At 48.1% G+C, this 19779-nt stretch overlaps 1 long non-coding RNA gene across 1 annotated transcript in view; it reads right to left on the reverse strand.

Annotated features, from left to right (window-relative positions):
• Positions 1 to 1957: 1957 nt before the first annotated feature.
• The window catches only part of LOC142830548 (uncharacterized), a 48605-nt gene continuing 30783 nt past the window's right edge, over positions 1958 to 19779 (reverse strand). The window contains exons 2-3 of the long non-coding RNA XR_012905866.2: positions 9811 to 9960; positions 1958 to 2408 (exon numbers count right to left, since the gene is read on the reverse strand). This is a non-coding gene — a long non-coding RNA (uncharacterized LOC142830548). The remainder of the gene's footprint in view (positions 2409 to 9810; positions 9961 to 19779) is intronic.

Genomic DNA, 19779 nt, shown 5'->3' on the forward strand with positions numbered 1-19779 from the left:
TTTTGATGAATTTGGGTCCAAGTAAACCTGTGCAAAAAATGCTTTGACAAAATATTCTACACAGAAGAAAAGAGCTCTGCCTGGGGTCAGATTTTGAAAATGGAACCACCTGAGTGTGCATACAGGTTTTCCAATTAGTGTAAGGGGGGAGGGGCTAATCAGCTGGTCTTGCAAGAGCCCCCCATTTTCTCTCAAATGTAATTAAAAAGACTGGAGGAGGTCTACTCGTGAAATGAAAAGTGGGGGAGGTCAATTTAAACAGGATAAGGTTGGCATCACAACAGAGGACTTCTGGGATGCTCAGAATTTATGAAAATACCAATGCAATGAGCTCACATGCCAGTCAAGCCTCCTGACTGCCACACACTAGCAAGACGGTTTCCAGCATACATGGAATTCTCTCGTAATTCAGCTTGCTCATGAAAGAATCCATAAAACTGGTTCAACCTTGATGTAAGAATCATGTGGAATCCAACTGGGTTGATCCTTACATGGTTTTAGAGGAATTACTGCAAACACTTAGGCTACGTCTACACTGTCCAATCTTGCGCAAGAACATATGCAAATGAGGTATGGCAATGAATTGCCTTATTTGCATACTTAATCATCCGCCATTTTTGCACAAGGAGCTTTTGCGCAAAAAGGAGCAGTCTACACTGCTCCTTTCTTAAAAACGGCCTCTTGCACAAGAGCTGTTCTGCCTGAAAATAAGCGGCAGAACGGCTCTTGCACCAGAAGGGGTTTTTGTGCAAGGAGCAGTGTAGACTGTTCCTTTTTGCGCAAAAGCCCCTTGTGCAAAATGGTGGCTCAGTAAGTATGCAAATGAGGTGTGGCGATATTCATCGCTGCACCTCATTTGCATATGTTCTTGTGCAAGACTGGGCAGTGTAGACGTAGCTATATAGAATGTAACAGAATTTTATTTCTGCCATAAAATTGCTTAGTTTTTTTAAAAAAGCTATAGAATGACCATTCTCTGTTAATTACATTCTACAGGACTTATTTCCATAAGAGCATTTTATCATTTTTTCCCAAATTTTCATAAGCAATGAATGACGTTTTGAGCAGTTCTGGAATGTAGGAATCAATTTTGCATTGTGCTGGACTTCATCCCTTCTGCTGTATCAAGATCTTTTCAATGCATGTTTTCTAGAAAAGGCAACAAAATCAACATTGGAAATATGTCAGACAAGTTCTACAGCCACCATCTGGAAATTTTCACTGGCAAGCACTGATCTGCATGCATCTCCCTTAATCAGCTTTGTCAAGGCAGGAAAGTTATTACGGCTGATGGAGTATGTGCCTTATTATGTGCTTCCTGCAATCCTGGGACTGGTGATGGTTAAATCGTGGGACACAGGAATTCAGAGGGCTCCCAAAGCAACAAGGTTCCATTTTGCTACTCGGAGTGCAGTGCAGCTTGCTTCCTGAGCCAGATCCCCTTTGTTTAGCTGGTGCCTTTCTCTTGTCTAGCAGCCTTGTCCTGCTCCCTATCCCTTTCCACAAGCAAATGGAGTCCCAGGTGCAAATCCAGACGGAAATCTTTGAGGAATTCCCTAGACATGGGCCTTTAAAAAGGCTAACACACTGTTAATTCTGATCTCTGCCAAGTCCTCTCTGCCAAGCCAGTGATTTGTATCCCATGCAAGGTCAGTTCAAACAGCGTTCTTTGCCAGTGTTCTTGGGATAGAGGGTTATAGAATGAAATGATGCAATTTGGGTTTTGGTATGCTCAGAAATCCAAGATTTAGTGCAGGCAGAGGCTCAGCATGTTTCTCTGAAATCCAGCCACAAGAGTGACCTGCAGCAATCCTGCTATTCTGGTCCAGGACAGAGGCTGCCAATTGTGCACTTGGTTTTGTGATGTGAACAAATGAGGAACTAGAACGAGCCACTCCCCCTCTTCCTCCAGCTTTTAGAGCATGAACACTTCCAGAAGGAGCAGATTGGACAGGGATGAGGAAGCAAATTCACTCCATAAAACTGTAACTTTAACTTGTGACCTCAGCCAAAATTTGAACACATTCCACCCCCACGGCCTGAAATGATGCCAGTGTTAACAGGCCAGGGTGATGGTAACATAAGTTGTCCTAAAGATTTGTCTTCATAAGAGGCATAGCTGAAGGCACTTCTCAGAGCAGGGAATCACAGCTATCCTATAGAACTAAAGCAGTAGTGTATAATGGTGTAACTTCTTAATCAAGAAGCCCTGTTCAGGGTTCTGCAATTAATTTAAATAATTTTGAACAAAGAGAACCCAAGATGTGGGTAGAAAACCCATGAACAGAAGGAGAGGTGAAATTGATCAGACATGATTTCCCATGGAGTTCGTACTCCCTTCTATAAACTAGCCATTTTTAATATAAACTCCATCTGGCACCACAGGAGGCTGAACCGTCTTCCTTCTGCTAAAAAAAAAAATCATAAATCAACAGGGCTTGCAAAGGTAGCTGCAGCATAATGTAGGAACAGGGCGTTAGTATTACAGTGGGGTATAAAATTGCACATCAGACATGTACGGACACTTTCTGGACACTTTCAGTGCAGTATGCTTTCCAAAGACTTTGGCACCCATTAATTAAAAATTCTATAACCACCACTGAAGGCACTCTACCTAATTATATCATGTTATATTAGAGACACAGTGTGACAGGGCGCCTGCCCTGCACTGGGCCTTTAAGCCCAAGGCTCAGGCCCGAGCCTGAGGGAAGCTGGAAGACCAGCTGAGATGGTTAGTGTGACAGGGCGCCTGCCCTGCACTGGGCCTTTAAGCCCAAGGCTCAGGCCCGAGCCTGAGGGAAGCGGGAAGACCAGCTGAGATGGTTAGTGTGACAGGGCGCCTGCCCTGCACTGGGCCTTTAAGCCCAAGGCTCAGGCCCGAGCCTGAGGGAGGCTGGAAGACCAGCTGAGATGGTTAGGCTAATGAGCCCAGCTGCCAGCTATAAAAGGAGAGGCCCGGTTGCTGGAGGGGAGGCAGGGCTGACTGCAGAGGCAGCAAGGGCTCCTGAGAGGGATACAGCTACAGGAAAGGAACTGGAGAGGGAAGCTCTCGCTCAGCAGTTGCCGGGGACTCCAGGAGAGGCCTGGAGGAAACCGGAGGCGAGTGGGTGTCACCAGGAGACTACCCGCCGAGGGGACGTCGGCCTGGAGATCGCAGCCAGCTGGGCAAGGCCAGGTAGGAAGTGGCCCAGGGCAGGAGCGGGAGGCGTCCCTCTTGGCCCGAGAGACTTGGTGGGTTTGGCTAGCTAGCCCCACCGAGGGAGTGACCCTATACCTGGTTGCTCGCAGGGCCCTGGGCCGGGACCCGGTGGAGTAGGGTGGGCCCGGGTCCCCCTACTGGGGGGGTGCCCAGCTACGACGAGAATCTGTTGTAGGCTTGGCCTGTTTAAAGGGCCAGTACAAACTGCTGTAAAGCCGATGATGAGCAACCCATACAGACTGTAACTCGCCCTGAGATGGGATATGTGAAGACAGTCAGGGGGCACTGAGGCTACTGGGGCGAGCGCCCCCATGACAGATGGTGGAGAATGTGGGCAATGCCCCAACCCCAAGGTAAAAGAGGGGTCTTCCTGAACCAATAGTGGTCCGTCGGCCACGGGACTAGAACAGGAGTTGAAAAGGAAAAAAAAAAAAAAAAAAAAAAAATTTTTTTTGACAATGAATAAGTATTGGAGGGCCTGGGAGACCCTACAGGCCGGGCCATGGAAAAAGGGGAGCCGGCCCCGGAAAAGGGGTGACCCTGGACCCCATAATAAACCAGGCCCCAAGAGTTGGGGGCAAGGGCCGAGCCTGAAAATGTGTTGGGCCTGTGGGCACAAGGGACACGTGAGGAGGGAGTGCCCCTATGGGGTGGGAGCCAGGAGGCCCCACCCAACTAATAGGAACAAAGGGAGAGCAGCCCCGGTGAAGGTAACCGGGGAGGCACGGATATGCTGGGCCTGTGGGGAGCCCGGCCACCTACGGAGGGCTTGTCCGAGTAAGACCGGGGAAGCCCCAGCCTGCTCAAGGGGAAGGATGAAGAGCCAAAGCCCCGGGAGGAGGCCGGGGGACCACCAGCCCTTGACGTTAAGGGGAACTGAAGGGCGAACAGAAGGTGGTTTGGACCCAGGTGGAATCAAGGAGCAAGGGAGCTCAGGCAGGAAGCCCTCACAGAGGGCGTACGGGCCGGTACCCATAGGACCCCGGCAGGCCGGCGACGCCCCTACCGAGGGTGTGTATGGCCAGGTGATGGCTGCAGACCTCCGAGCGAGACCACAGGATAGGACAAAGATTACCCTACAGGTAAAGCTGGAGGGGAAGACAGTGACCGCCCTGGTGGACTCGGGGTGCAGCCAGACAATGGTACGGACAGAGCTAGTCCCAGAGTGGGAGGCAGCAGGGGGAAACATCTCCATGCAATGCATACATGGAGATGTCCGGACCTACCCCACGGGGTGGGTCCGCCTGTCAGATGGGGTGGACGAAGCGATCTGCCGGGTAGCGTTAGCTCCGAAACTGGTATACCCGGTACTACTGGGCCGGGACTGGCCGGGGTTCAGACGCATCCTGCATGAATGGGATGCACAGGAGCAACCGCCACCAGCTGGGGTGGCGAACTCGACAAGGGGCAGGTCCCAAGGGCCAAGGGAGGAGCCCGGACCGGAGAAAACCCTCGCTTCAGAGGAGGTAGGAGGGGAAGAGGACTTCCAAAGAGACCAGCGAGAAGACCCCTCCTTAACCCATGCCTGGGAACAAGCGACTGGAGAGAACGGAGACCCCGACGGGACAGCGCCCCGACCAACCCCGCGATTCGAGGTAAGAGCCGACCGATTATACCGGGTCGCGCGGACGGCTGACGGGCAGATGGAGGTTACCCAGCTGTTGGTCCCGGCAAGATTCCGAAGGCGGGTATTAGACCTTGCGCATGCTAATCCCTGGGCAGGCCATTTGGGGCGTGAAAAAACCCTACAGCGCATAACACAAAGGTTCTTTTGGCCGGGGATTTATAAGGAAGTCCGAGACTTCTGTGAGTCCTGCCCAGACTGCCAGAAGACGGGACAGGGAGGGGTACCAAAAGCCCCTTTAGTTCCCCTCCCCGTGGTAGAGGTACCATTCGACCGGGTGGCTTTAGACCTAGTAGGACCTCTGGAGAGGTCCCGAAGAGGACATCAATATCTAATGGTTATAATTGACTATGCCACCCGATACCCGGAGGCGGTCCCCCTTAAGAATACGACAGCGTCAACGCTGGCACAGGAATTGGTGCAAGTATTCTCCCGGGTGGGAATCCCGAGGGAAATATTAACAGACCAAGGGACCAATGTGACCTCTAAGCTGATGGCAGAACTTTGCCGCCTATTAAACATTAAGGCATTGCGTACCTCAGTTTACCATCCCCAGACAGATGGACTTGTTGAACGCTTTAACAGGACACTAAAGGGGATGTTGCGGCGGTTTGTGGAGCTAGACCCAAAGGACTGGGACCGGTTATTACCGGCCTTATTATTCGCAGTCCGGGAGGTGCCCCAGGCCTCAACGGGATTTTCCCCATTTGAATTGCTGTATGGCCGACAACCCCGGGGGATATTGGACTTGGTGCGGGAGGCCTGGGAAGAACAGGATTCAAGGGTGAAGGGTACGGTACCGTATATTTTGGACTTACAAAAACGACTCCGAACCGTAGGTGAACTGGCTAAAGAGAATCTCCTCCAAGCCCAAAATAGGCAGGCCCAATATTATAATAGAGGGGCCAAATCCAGAACATTTCAACCAGGCGACAGGGTACTCCTGCTGTTACCAACACCAGACTCGAAATTACTGGCCAAATGGCAAGGACCCTTCGAGGTCATACGGCAGGTGGGGCCAGTTGATTACGAGATCAGATTATCGGGAAAACGGAAAGACAAGCAGATCTATCATGTCAATTTACTAAAGAAGTGGAATGCACGGGAGGGTATGCTTATCACCTTACAGCAACCAGAGCCGGAGCTTGGACCCTGGGGAGGCGACTTGGAGGCAGAAGGGGCAACGCATATCGGGGCAGAGTTGACGGAGGCACAACGCCGAGAGATGAACGCCCTTCTGCGGGAATACAAACAGGTCTTAACTACACAACCGGGCAAGACCCCCTTGATGAGCCACCATATCGCGACAACCCCAGGTAAAAAGATCCAGGACCACATACGGCCCCTCCCCAGGAAAATGTGGGAGCCCGTTCGGGAAGAGCTGCAACGGATGTTGCAAATGGGGGTGGTCAGGGAGTCGAGAAGCGAGTGGCGCAGTCCCATCGTATTGGTGCCTAAGCCTGACGGCACGATGCGCTTCTGCATAGACTTCCGGAAAGTCAACGCAATTTCACGATTTGACGCTTATCCCATGCCCAGAGTAAATGAACTGTTGGAACGGTTGGGTAAAGCACGTTACATCTCTACGCTCGACCTCACTAAGGGGTATTGGCAGATTCCCTTGACGCCAGCCTCGGAGGATAAGACCGCATTTGCCACACCATTTGGCCTGTTCCAGTTCACCACAATGCCATTTGGATTGAACGGGGCAGCAGCGACGTTCCAGAGGTTAATGGACAAGGTATTATACAAACATCAGGAATATGCTGCTGCATATATTGATGACATTGTCATTTATAGTGAAACCTGGCGGGAACATCTGCAACATCTAAAGGCGGTCCTTGGGGCCCTGGTCGACGCCAAACTCACGGCTAACCCCGGTAAGTGTCATTTTGGACAAAGGGAAGTATCCTATTTAGGTTATGTGGTGGGGCAGGGGAAGATAAAACCTCAGGTGGACAAGGTGGAGGCCCTACGAAGCTACAAAGCCCCCACTACAAAAAGGCAAGTCCGCCAATTCCTGGGATTAGCCAGTTACTATCGGCGGTTCATCCCGGAGTTTGCCACGATTGCGGCGCCCTTGACAGACTTGACCCAAAATGCACGACCCCAAAGGGTCCAGTGGACCGCACAATGTGAAACAGCGTTCCAAACGTTAAAGCGCCGATTGATGCAGACACCGGTTCTCCATCAACCGGATTTTACTAAACCATTTATAGTACAGACAGACGCGTCAGACCGAGGACTAGGAGCCGTCCTCTCACAGGAGCAGGAAGGGGAGGAACACCCCATCCTCTATTTGAGCAGGAAGTTACTACCCCGGGAGCTACAATATGCCACGATTGAGAAAGAGGCCCTGGCAGCTAAGTGGGCAATAGAGGCACTCCGCTATTATCTGCTAGGGGGGACCTTCACCTTGATAACAGACCACGCACCATTACGATGGATCCAGACGATGAAGGAAACCAATCCGCGGGTCATGAGATGGTACTTGGCCTTGCAGCCTTATAAATTTGAGGTCTGTCATAGGCCGGGGAAAACCCATAACAATGCAGATTTTTTTTCTAGGTCCCTAGCCAATAGCGAGGCAGTGGAAGGGGATGGAGTCCTGGGAGAAGGGGTGAGAGAGGGGGCAGTGGAGTCCCATACCAGCATTGGCGGGGTGACCCTCTGGGGAGCACGCCTGCTGACCCGCCGACATTGCGGCCCATGCTCAGAGGCTGCGAGGGCGAGCCCGAGGGCAGCTAAGGCCTCCAGGGGATACCAGGCCCCGAGGGAAGGGATAAGAGAGGCCCAGCTGGGACTGGCGGAAGAAGGGAAGCACGAGCCGAAGGGGAAGGTGTGTGACAGGGCGCCTGCCCTGCACTGGGCCTTTAAGCCCAAGGCTCAGGCCCGAGCCTGAGGGAAGCTGGAAGACCAGCTGAGATGGTTAGTGTGACAGGGCGCCTGCCCTGCACTGGGCCTTTAAGCCCAAGGCTCAGGCCCGAGCCTGAGGGAAGCGGGAAGACCAGCTGAGATGGTTAGTGTGACAGGGCGCCTGCCCTGCACTGGGCCTTTAAGCCCAAGGCTCAGGCCCGAGCCTGAGGGAGGCTGGAAGACCAGCTGAGATGGTTAGGCTAATGAGCCCAGCTGCCAGCTATAAAAGGAGAGGCCCGGTTGCTGGAGGGGAGGCAGGGCTGACTGCAGAGGCAGCAAGGGCTCCTGAGAGGGATACAGCTACAGGAAAGGAACTGGAGAGGGAAGCTCTCGCTCAGCAGTTGCCGGGGACTCCAGGAGAGGCCTGGAGGAAACCGGAGGCGAGTGGGTGTCACCAGGAGACTACCCGCCGAGGGGACGTCGGCCTGGAGATCGCAGCCAGCTGGGCAAGGCCAGGTAGGAAGTGGCCCAGGGCAGGAGCGGGAGGCGTCCCTCTTGGCCCGAGAGACTTGGTGGGTTTGGCTAGCTAGCCCCACCGAGGGAGTGACCCTATACCTGGTTGCTCGCAGGGCCCTGGGCCGGGACCCGGTGGAGTAGGGTGGGCCCGGGTCCCCCTACTGGGGGGGTGCCCAGCTACGACGAGAATCTGTTGTAGGCTTGGCCTGTTTAAAGGGCCAGTACAAACTGCTGTAAAGCCGATGATGAGCAACCCATACAGACTGTAACTCGCCCTGAGATGGGATATGTGAAGACAGTCAGGGGGCACTGAGGCTACCGGGGCGAGCGCCCCCATGACACACAGAAAGGTCTAGTGACTTGCCCTAGATCATTTGGTGAGTCTGTGGCAGTCCCTGGATAAAATAGAAGAGCCAGGACACAATTCTTTGTTTGGAAAACTAGACAACATTCCTTCCCCTTTCAGAATTGCTCAGTCACATTTTAAAATGATCCCTATCATTTAAAATGGGATTAATGAGACAGCGGCAGTTAACAATGCTCTATAAAGCGCACTCACCCTGCAATGAGAACCAAAAGACCCCTCTGTCCATGTGGTATAACATCAAAGTCAATAAGCGAGAAGGTCCAACCTTGGGATCCTGTCACAGGATCAAGACCTAAATCTGCTTAGAGCTGAGTTGCTGAAAAATAATAACGCTAAATTAGGTGGTGGGGGTAGGGGGGAAGGTAGCATGTTGTGCTTGTTACTTTAACTCTGAAATCTTTTGGAGCATCAGCAGATCCACAGACAAGCAATGGACTCCAAGTTTTCTTGGCAGCAGTCCTGCATCCCTCAGCTCTTCTGCAATTGAATTCAGTGCGTCTTCATTATCGCGGTTCAAATTTAGTTTTTGATTTGGTGAAGCATAGTATAAATCCCTACCCACCCTTGTCCTCCAGGCATAGGATTTTGAGAATCCATATGGAAATACTTTTGCTTAGCTCTTTCCTCTCTCTCCCCATTTAAGCTCACATTTGTTTTGCACTTTAAAAAGGAAAGCCCTCCAAGCACACAGCAACATATACAATTCAATAATACATGAAATTCAAAGCCGTGCATTAATCACGCTCATGTTTTAACGGCGGGTTTGAAACCTTGCTGATTGGTTGGCCTTTGTTCTATGTGAAGTAGAAGGGGGGCATTCTAACCCCTGGAAACCAGAGTTCGCACACTGCCCCAGGTAACAAATGAAATAGAGCCCATCCCCCTTTTGGACGCATCCCAAATCCCCCCCCCCCCCCAATCTCTTTTCAAAGGAGGCACAGGGTAAGTCGAGAAGCTTTGTAGGTCAGAACTGATGGCCACTGGCAAATAAAACAGCCCAGGCCAGGAAAATCAGGCATGAAGCAGATGAGAACAGAGCCAGATTGGCAGGACTGCATGGGGACAGTGGGATATGCACTGTTCAGTGTCCAAGAGCCTTAATCGTCATGAGCTCTAGTTCATTAGCAGAAGATTTAAAGACTGTTTTGAAAGAAAAGCATTTCACAGCGAAGGGCTCACCTGCTAAGTGTCCCTGAGGGCTGGGTTTTGTTATCAGTGGTGACCCTTGTCTAGGCCCCAATCACTCACCTTCAGGGCTGCTGCTTCCTCCCTTCTGGCCACCCAGCGCCTCACACATTCCAGCTCAATCCATTCAAAATGCTGCTGTGAAAATCATTTACCTCACCCACCGCCTGGAACCAGCCTTCCTCAAGCCTCCACACTGGCTTCCTCTCATTTCTACAGCAAAGCGAAGCAGACAATGTCACTGTTAAAATTCTACCTGTTACTCACACTGCATATTATGACTTTATATGGAACACCACACTTTGCAGCCACCAAAACAATGGACTTAGTGGTGGTTTAATGTTGAGTTACCTCAAAAAGCAAAGTGTTGATTGGTCACCAGTAAAACCAGTGTCACTATTGACTTTCAATGAGACTTAGGAGCCTAAAATCATTTTTTTAAACAAATAGGGCTTCTAAATCACTTAAGTACTTGTAAAAATGTCACATCCATCCTAGCGTTAGATATGGTCCTGGGGTTATATTTGCATATGAGAGGTGCAATGAACAATAGCCTCCAAAGGGAATTTGCAAACATTTAACAGAAGAACCCCCCCCAATAGACGCTATAAAAACTACACTCTAGAAGCCCTAGAAGTGAGACTATTCATCACCAACAAAAGAATCTGTGAGCCTGTAACTACATGCAAAAAGTAGCAACAGCGATTAAATGAATTCCAGAAAGTCTAAAATGAGGTTTCAGACAACACAGCTAAATGCTAAAGGTCTAATGGAACAGGGTTGCATTAAAAACTATGCATATATAAGTATGACTGGAGCTGCTTGAAAGTTTTCTGGTGGAATGTTTTTCTGGTGGGAAAATGCCAGCTAATCGACATCAAAATATTTTGTGATACCCTGTTGATTTTGCTGTCTTCCAGTGGAAACTAGGCAGGTTTCAGAATTTCCCACAGAATGATAATTCTGGGTTCTGACCAGCCCTAATTATGAAGTGTTGCCACTCCATTATTCAAATTACATTGTGTGCTAAACTCAGCCTAAAAAGGCAATCAAAGAGTGAAAAATTTGATCCTGTGTGGTCCTCTCCAAAGCCAAAGATTGAGAATAAGAAGGTCTTTTACATGTAGCTGAACACTGCAACAACCCTTTAGATTGAACATTAAGGGGGGACATGATAGCGGTTTTCAAATATCTAAAAGGGTGTCACAAGGAGGAAGGAGAAAATTTGTTCCTCTTGGTTTCTGAGGACAGGACAAGGAGTAATGGGCTTAAAGTGCAGCAGGGGAGGTTTAGATTGGACATTAGGAAAAAATTCCTAACTGTCAGGGTGGTCAAATATTGGAATAAATTGCCAAGGGAGGTGGTGGAATCTCCCTCTCTGGAGATATTTAAGAACAGGTTAGATAGACATCTGTCAGGGATGGTGTAGACGGAGCTTGATCCTGCCTTGAGGGCGGGGGGCTGGACTCGATGACCTCTCGAGGTCCCTTCCAGTCCTATTATTCTATGATTCTATGATTACATACATCATGCCAGTGTTCGGACATCTGTGTTGAAACACAAAGAACAAATCCTGATGAGAAAAAGATATACCCCTTTTGTTCTAAAGGGTTTCAAATATATGCAAAATACAATTATACAGGTGCAATACAAAGAAGAAGATGTAATTCATGTAGCGAGATACAGTATTTTACCTAGTTATATTAAGCACCTGTTAAACTTTCAAGAACAAAGTCTGCATTGTTCTGTTAGCCCCAAGTTCTTGTTCTAGTGAAGTAAATGTAAAATCCCCATTGAGCTCAACAAAACTGGATTTGGCCGTTAGCAATTTTAGTTCAGGAAGTTATTTTATATATTTAGGAAGGGTTCCAACTCACCAAGCTTTGATGCAAATAACTTTTCAAATTTATGTCAGAAGAATCAAGTGTATCAAATGGAGCAGTATGTAATTAAAGCAAAATTTCCACTGCTAAGAAGGCTGCCTTATAAAATGACACAAAAAATAAATGGACTGTAAGAAGGGAATCTTAAAGCATGCCTAGTGGAGGTTGGATCTGTGTGACTTCCCAAAACACTTAGCATGCTGCTGGTACTGCTGACCCCTTTCAAACATAGGCCAGAATTTTCAAAGATGCCTGCGGGGATGACAGGCAAAATGCTATTTAAACTTAGATTCCTTTAAAAAAAAATCAATGCAAGCTGGGTGCCTAACTCCCTTAGGCACCTTTGAAAATTCCAGCCCTAATCATTACAGTTAAGGTTGTGATGTGAGCAGTGTTACTTAGGACCCCATGAGAGAGCTGGGAAAACTTCTATTGACTTCAACTGGAGCAGAGTTAAGATGACATTAAGTGTTTTTGAAGAGCCCATCCCGATGTTGATGGTGTGCCACCAACCAAGAGCAGAACTAACTACTTCTCTCCCCTTCTCCCAATTCTTTGCTTGCTAACCAGGGAAAGACAGGGGGAGGGGAGGTTCTGGACCACTTCTAGCTTCTAATCTAAGAGATGCTTAGAAAGTTCCCATTCCCTTCTTCCTCTTCACCTGCCCCCTGGTCTCTCTCTCCTTGCTTACTTTAAGTTGCCATTTTCCCTGACAAAACCTTGGACAAAATTTTGCTCAAGGCCAAAGAGTGACATGCAGATGTTAGAAATGGAAAGGAAAATAGTAATTTGACATCCCATGGACCCTTCCCTGCCTATTCCACTCCCAGTTGGCAACAGTGGTAACTAAGTGGTACGGCATATGCATCGGAATCCTAAAAGTATGGTCCATCCGGTGATATTTATTCAGTGTTCCTCTGAACAAGGTTTCCCAGTTTTATAAACAATGGGAAGTCCTGTGGCATGTTATAGACAGATTTATTGGAGCATGAGCTTCATCAAATGCATGTATGCAATGTTTTTATTCACACATCACAACACCTGCCTCTCAGCTGAGCTGACAGAGACACCTGTGAAACCCCAGCCCAGCTGGCAACTAAGCAGGACAGCAGGCAGGCAATTGGGGGAAGAGGGAAGCCCACCATACAGGCAGCTGGACAGATAGCACGCTGTCCAGGCCCTGTTCCTATTATAGGCCCCTCACTGGCCCAACCATTCCCTTCCGGGACTTTCTCTCAGCCTGGGAGGAGACACCCAGGAGTTGCTCACCTGGTGGGGACTGGAGGCCTCCATCTGTGACCACTCCACTGAGACTTACTCGTGGGTACCCCATTCCCTGCATCCCAGTCACAAGGAGCCCGGCAGGGGTGTGTGTTGCACGCAGGCCTACCAAAAGTTGCAGCTGTTCGGAGGCTAGTGAGGCCAAAGACGAGTCCCCTGCCACTCCCTCACACCAGCCAGCAGCTGGTCTGAGGGAGTCCCTGCCCTGGGAATTATAGACTCCCTAGAACTGCCCCATGGCACAGAGATCCCAGGGCCAAGGGGGAGGGGATCCACTGCAAAACTCACTTTCTGTTTACTAATATCTAAAGTTTTCATAGATTTTACAGATAGGTCCAATTTTAGCCTTTTACGGACGGTTTGTGAATTCACTGATGGTTGGTAACGCTGCTGTGAGCGTAAAGAACAGTATGACTTGCAGATTTCAGTTAGCTTAGTACAAATAGTTCAAAAATACCTCCAGCCACTGGCAATTCATAATCCAACAAAATGTTCAGCAGCTCATCCATTAGGAATGTTCTTCATTCCCGGAAGAAAGCCACTCGCTAGAAGTTGTATAGAAAACCAGGTACAAAGCATTTGTAATAAGAGCTGGCCAAATGCTGCCAATGTTTCCCATGATTATTCACTGAACTTTATGCCGAGTGAACCTGGCCAAACATCCATGGGAGTGAGTTTTGCTTGCACAAATGCGTGTGGAAAGGAAGTTCTAGTCTTGCATGCTCACTATTCATTTAGAGCAGCGAGCTCCAAACTAGGGGAGCATGCCCCACTAGAGGGGCAGGGGGTGGGGGAATGAACAATGGGACCCAGGCTGTCCTCCATTGTGGGGGAAGGGAGGGAGCATCACTCAACTGCACTCCACCCCCAGCCCAGCTTTGGCCCCAGGCCCAGTTGCCATGAGCAACCCGATCTGCCTTCATTCCCTCACAGTTCTGCCCCCAGCTCCACCTTCAGCCCAAGCGCCTCTTCTGAGCCATCTGTGCATTACTGGATGGGGCATGGACAAATTCCACGACTGGAAAGGGAGGGGGCGCAACAGGAAATGCAGGCACATTGATTTACAGTGAATTTTAAATTTGCTTCCTGAGAGTATTTGTACGGCAAACTTCATGAGCTGCTTTCCTCCTGCCAGGGAACAATAGCCATGTAACTTGTAGACCACTCACAGCAAAGCAAAACTGCTCACGTAGTGTGAGACAACAATGACACATTTCTTCAAAAGTATTGAGAACTTGGTTTTAGATTCAGGGATTGCATGGCCAGAAGGAACCATTCTGATCACTAGTCTGATCTCCTGCATGACACAAGACATAGGATTTCGCTGAATAAATTCCTATTAGAACGAGAGCAGATTAAAAACATCCATGTGGTGATCTGGAAAGTGTCCAAACCAACAGAAAAAGAATGAATTTGTCACCCTATGACTTATTCACTCAGCTCTCCAAATCATTTTGTTGCACCAAAAATTGTATGTGCTTAAAGAGATACTGTCAGATAGCTCAGTCCAGAAGTTCATTCCCTTACCCAGTATAGAGGTTGTGCCATGGACCCTTCTCCTTCCATTCATGATTACATGCCCAAATTCCCCTCTAGTCACGATCAAACAACATTCTTGAGGTAGCTACTACAATGACCTTTGTGGCAGGGTAAGAGTAGGAAAACACTGAATGTCATGTTAGTTATTTTCAAGATCATATAGTAGCTGGAACAAGGAGTAACCAACACCACGGGTACGTCTAAACTACATGGCTCTGTCAACAGTGCAATGTAGATTAGACAGGATGGCAAAGGAAAATGAAGCGGCAATTTAAATAATCGCCGCTTCATTTAAATCAAAATGGCCACCACGCTGCGCCGATCAGCTGATTGTTGGCTTAGTGCAACAGTCTAGACGGGGATCTGCCGACCCCAGAACCTTTCGTTGGCAGATCCTTTATGCCTTGTAATTATTTAAATCGCCGCTTCATTTTCCTTTGCCGTCCTGCCTAATCTACATGGCTCCGTAGACAGAACCATGTAGTTTAGACACACCCCATGTGACCAACCAGTGCTCTATGGACCGCCTATCACACTTGGCTGAAAACAAAAAAACAAACAAACCCCTAACTAAAAAGAGGCTGAAATAGCTGCTCTCTCAGAGGCCTAATCTGAATGAAATATTTTTTACATTAATTTTAAATAACAATAGGGTCCATTTCTCTCTGGCATTGGAGATCCAAGGAGACTGGATGAACAGCATCATGCCAATGCATGAGCAGCAGAAGATGACCCTTGATGGTCTAGTTTAATAGAAAACTAAATATAAATGGTGAAAAGTAAGTTTGTTTTTGGAGATTTCTACTTTTAAGGATAAGAAGTTACTCATGTAAAGGTGGGTATCAAACTACAAGGCTGTGTCTATACTGGGCCACTTATTCTGGAAAATCAGCTGCTTTTCCGGAATAAGCTGCGAGCTGTCTACACTGGCCCTTGAATTTCCGGAAATGCAACAATGCTCTACTGTACAAAATCAGCCGCTATTCCGGAAAAACTATTCTGCTCCCGCTCGGGCATAAGTCCTTATTCCGGAACACTGTTCCGGAAAAGGGCCAGTGTAGACAGTCCAGTAGTCTTTTCCGGAAAAAAGCCCCGATCACGAAAATGACGCTCGGGGCTCTTTTCCGGAAAAGCGCGTCTACATTGGCCACGGACGCTTTTCCAGAAAAAGGGCTTTTCCGGAAAAGCAGCCTGCCAATGTAGACGCTCCTTTTCCGGAAAAACTGAAAACGGAATGGTATTCCGTTTTAAGCAGTTCTGGAAATTCATGCCAGTGTCGACACAGCCCAAGTGTGGTAGGAGCTATGCACTTAAGATTCGTGTCTGACTTTGCTAATGCCTTGCTAATCCTCAGAGCATGCCTGGGGTTAAGAAAGAGTTTCCAGAAATCTGAGCAGATTCATGCTGAACTGAGTGCTTGTGCAGCGGAACTACTGAGCCTTCCTTCCTGATGAAGCGCTCTTCTGAGTGCTTCCTAAATATGACAATTAATAACATGTGGCAGGGACTGCTAGCTGCTTTATCATGCATGGACTTCTACTGAAGTCAATGGGAGTTCTGCATGCGAGGGAAGGGACTGAAGAATGAGTCCCAAAGGAGCTGTCTAGATAGAAAGAGGCAAGAATGCAATTTACCATAAAACAGAAATGTGCTCTGCCTGGCTGAAGGTATCGTCCCCTTCAGAAGATGCAGTTTACTTGTTACACTTGTGTATAACTCTGATGAGCACAAATGAAATTTCTTCACATGGCAAGTGGTTGGGTGGAGGAGCAGGAGACACAAAAGACCACATTTGATTTACAAAGGCCAATTGAAATAAATGTAGACTAGACTTATTTGGTGCATGAAGCATAAATGCATTTTCTTAGTCTTCTTTTGGGTGAGCTTGGAAAATCGCTATTCTTTAAGAACAAAGGATAAGAAAACGATGGCACATTTTAAACTCTATGCAAAAGGAAAACTCCTATCAAGTTATGGAAATGAAAGTTTCCAAACTCAGAAGGCCCATTATGCAGTGTATCATTATGGTTTACAACTTTGCAGTGGCTGCTAATATAGCCTAGCATGCCATGCAAGGCAGCCCGTGGGTAAGTAGCCCACTTTAGCCTAATGAAAACAAGCCACTGAGAATTCAGACAAGCAGGACTGTTGGCAGTACCATAGGGATAGTCTTCTGAAAGGCTGTGAAGCTAAAATAAAGATATTAATTCTATTTAACAGTTTTTGTCTCAGAAAGCTGTGTGTTCAGTGAAAGGACGTGAATCTTCCTTGCATTCCAATACTGAATTGCAAAACATCTCGTTCCTTTGGGACGCAAAGCCCCCTAATTTAACATGTCATTCTTGTACAGAACTCCCTGTTCTTTGATCCAACGAACTCAATCCAGGAGGGCTCTCAGGAGGGGGAGTGAAGTGTTTTGAATTAAAAAAAGAACAAAAAACAATGTCGAATTATTTAATTTGAAATGTATGTTTTAATTTGGTGCTCATTCCAATAGGAGAGGTGGCTTCTATGAGCAACAGAATCACTTGGCTACAGGCCCACACACATTGTTAAGCAAGGCAGCTTTTGCACTGACCTCTCTCCTTAGCTCCCAGCCCTCCTCTCCTAATAATGTGGCAAGCGAGGGCAGAGAAAACATAACCTGGAGTGTTACAATACATTTGCCAGTGGATCAGATGACATTTTTACAGCTGGGGACATTGAAATTGGGCGAGGAAAGGTAGCCACCTCTTTTAGAATGGGGATACTGCCAGATTGTTATTTAACAGGGAAGAGTGTGACAGGCAGTGACAAATACTTGCTATTGTCAAACTTTTAAAAGTAGAATATTGGAAGAAAGGCCTTTGTGGTTGTGAATTCTAAACAAAACGTCAGCGTAAGCTGTAAGTTGTAAAAAGAAAAGAAATAAGTAGCCTGAGGTCGTTCTATCTCAGGTTTCACTGAAATTTTGAGAGTTCCCTCTGGCATCTGGTACCTATTTATAAAGGTAGAAAAACAAGGAGTCACTTAAAAGATGCAAGACTAAATGTGCAATTTGTGTTAAAATCACACCCTTGGAGATTGTAATGCAGTAATTGACCCCTTTCTCATTTGTATGTCTCATGCTCTTTGTTCTTTCTTCATCTCACAAGGTTATTGAGCTTATTGGATAAAGAAGTGTTTCAGACCCTGGAAAAATCTTTGCTCCTAAGGTAAATGGTTTTCTATTCTTCTAGCATGACAGTCATACTCTAACATTGACTTTCTTCTTATTTCCCATTCCAGGTAGGGGGAAGGCCGAAAAAAGAATCCCAGGAGTCAGAATTCTTGCTGTTTATTGCTTTTAAAGATTTGGCAAAAACATCATTAATTCATAAAAATAACTCTCTCTTTGGGATCCCTCAAATTAAGTAAGATTTCCCATTGGACTCCTATAACAGCTGAATACGTATATGAGAAATTAGGCCAATGCTGGCAAGGAACACTCTCTGGAGGTGGCTGCATGTGAGGTTTCTATCTCCAGTGGCGCTGACACCAGTGGGGCCAATTTGGGCCTGGGCACGCTCCTTACATTGGTCTCTCTGGTCTTGTTCACGGAGATGTCACTTGATCTCAAGGTTTTGGACACCGTTCTTGATGGCGGTCTTCCAGGTTACCTGATCCTTCACCTGCCTCTCCCAGGTGTCAGCACTGATACCGCACTTTACCAAAGTGTTCTTAAGAACATCCCTGTAGCACTTCCTTTTCCCACCACACTTCAGATAGGATACACACCAAAAAACTGTAGACTGAAAAGAGACTGGTGGGTGTTCATTACAACAATCTTTTTGTCCTATGAGGGCACAGGTATTAATGGGCCACTCTCCCTTGAATGGTCTCTTACAATATGTGCTCATTACATATGTGTAGTGAGGTGGCGTGGCCTCCTGATGACCCCGAAGAGGAAGTTTCCCTACAGACCCCTTGGTAGGCGGTGCCAGAGTGCCCCGGCCCCACCTACAGGAAGCAGAAGGGCGGGACTGGAAGTATAAGAAAGGGAGCTCCCAGCTCATTTGGAGCCCAGCAGCCGAGCAGACAGGAGGCTTGGTCTTCAGTGGGATAACTGGGTCGGACTGCTGGAGGACTATTCCAGGCTGCCGCGACCACTGCTGGAGTCTGGTACCTAAGGGAAGCTGCAGAGAAACCTGCTAAGGCCTGAGGCCTATCCTGGACGCCCAGGACTGAGGCCGAGCCTGGAAGAATGGGCCGGGTCCCCTGGACCTCTGCTTGAACCACCCCCAGAACCCATGGATGCCCTGCCAGCTCCTTCGGTCCCCGCAGAGCCTATCGCCCAGCTATGGAGCCAGGTGGGGAAATAGCCCAGGCGGAGCTGACCTAGCACCAGCTGAGGATATGGAGGTCAGCTGGGCTGCGTGTTGTGGTCTGGATCCCCACTAACCCACTGACCAGATCGGCATGTTGCGGCCAGGATCCCCACCAATTCAGTGGCAGCCGGTGCTGCCGCTGTTAGGTCCCTGGGCTGGGACACAGTGGAGTGGGTGGGCCTGTCTCCTCCCCCCCCTTTCCCTTGGGAGGCAAGTTCCCCTGAAGAGGCAAACAACCTCCCCTTGCGAGGAGGCCTGACTTCATGCTGTCCTGATCCTAAGGCCTTGCTTTATAACGGCTACTGCTTGTTTGTTCGCCCCACCCAGGGCCTGGGAGAATTACAATTTGCAAAATAATCTCTTCTACCTTGCATTGTGTTGTGGTGCTGGGAGTTCTTTCCCAGGCCTAAGGAAGAGCTCTATGAGGCTCAAAAGTTTCTCTCTCACCCACAGAAGTTGATCCAACAAAACATATGGAACCAGCAATGGCTACAAGGACACTGCCCAATTCAGATATTAACAGATTAGAAATTACATTTGTACAAAAGCTAATGTGGCCTGAAAACTCTGTCACTATCCTCTTTGAAATCTAGGAGGCTGTGTTTCCTCCAACCAGAATTAGCGGAGGGAATTATGCCATTAACTTTAATGGGAACAGAATGAGGCTTGTGGTTTTGATATCTCATGAGAAAGATCATTTCTCTTTTGCCTGAACATTCATTAAGTTTACATGAAGTGAATGGTGCGCCTGCCAGAACCTTCCCCAATTTACATTGAATAGAAAATAAATCTAGGAAAGCCTACATGAGATACAGATGGGTTTCTGTCATCTAAGAAAAATTCTGTCATCACTGTGAAAAATACAAATCTGGGTTACCTGATTTACTCCTATTCCAAGTGAGTAAATTGGTAGTCCTGCAGATGATCTTTGGAACCAAAATAGATTTTAAAAAAGCAGACTGTAGTTAATAAGCATAGCTATG

The sequence above is a fragment of the Pelodiscus sinensis genome, chromosome 9 (assembly GCF_052426305.1).
Source record: "Pelodiscus sinensis isolate ZL-2025 chromosome 9, ASM5242630v1, whole genome shotgun sequence".
NCBI lineage: Eukaryota > Metazoa > Chordata > Testudines > Trionychidae > Pelodiscus > Pelodiscus sinensis.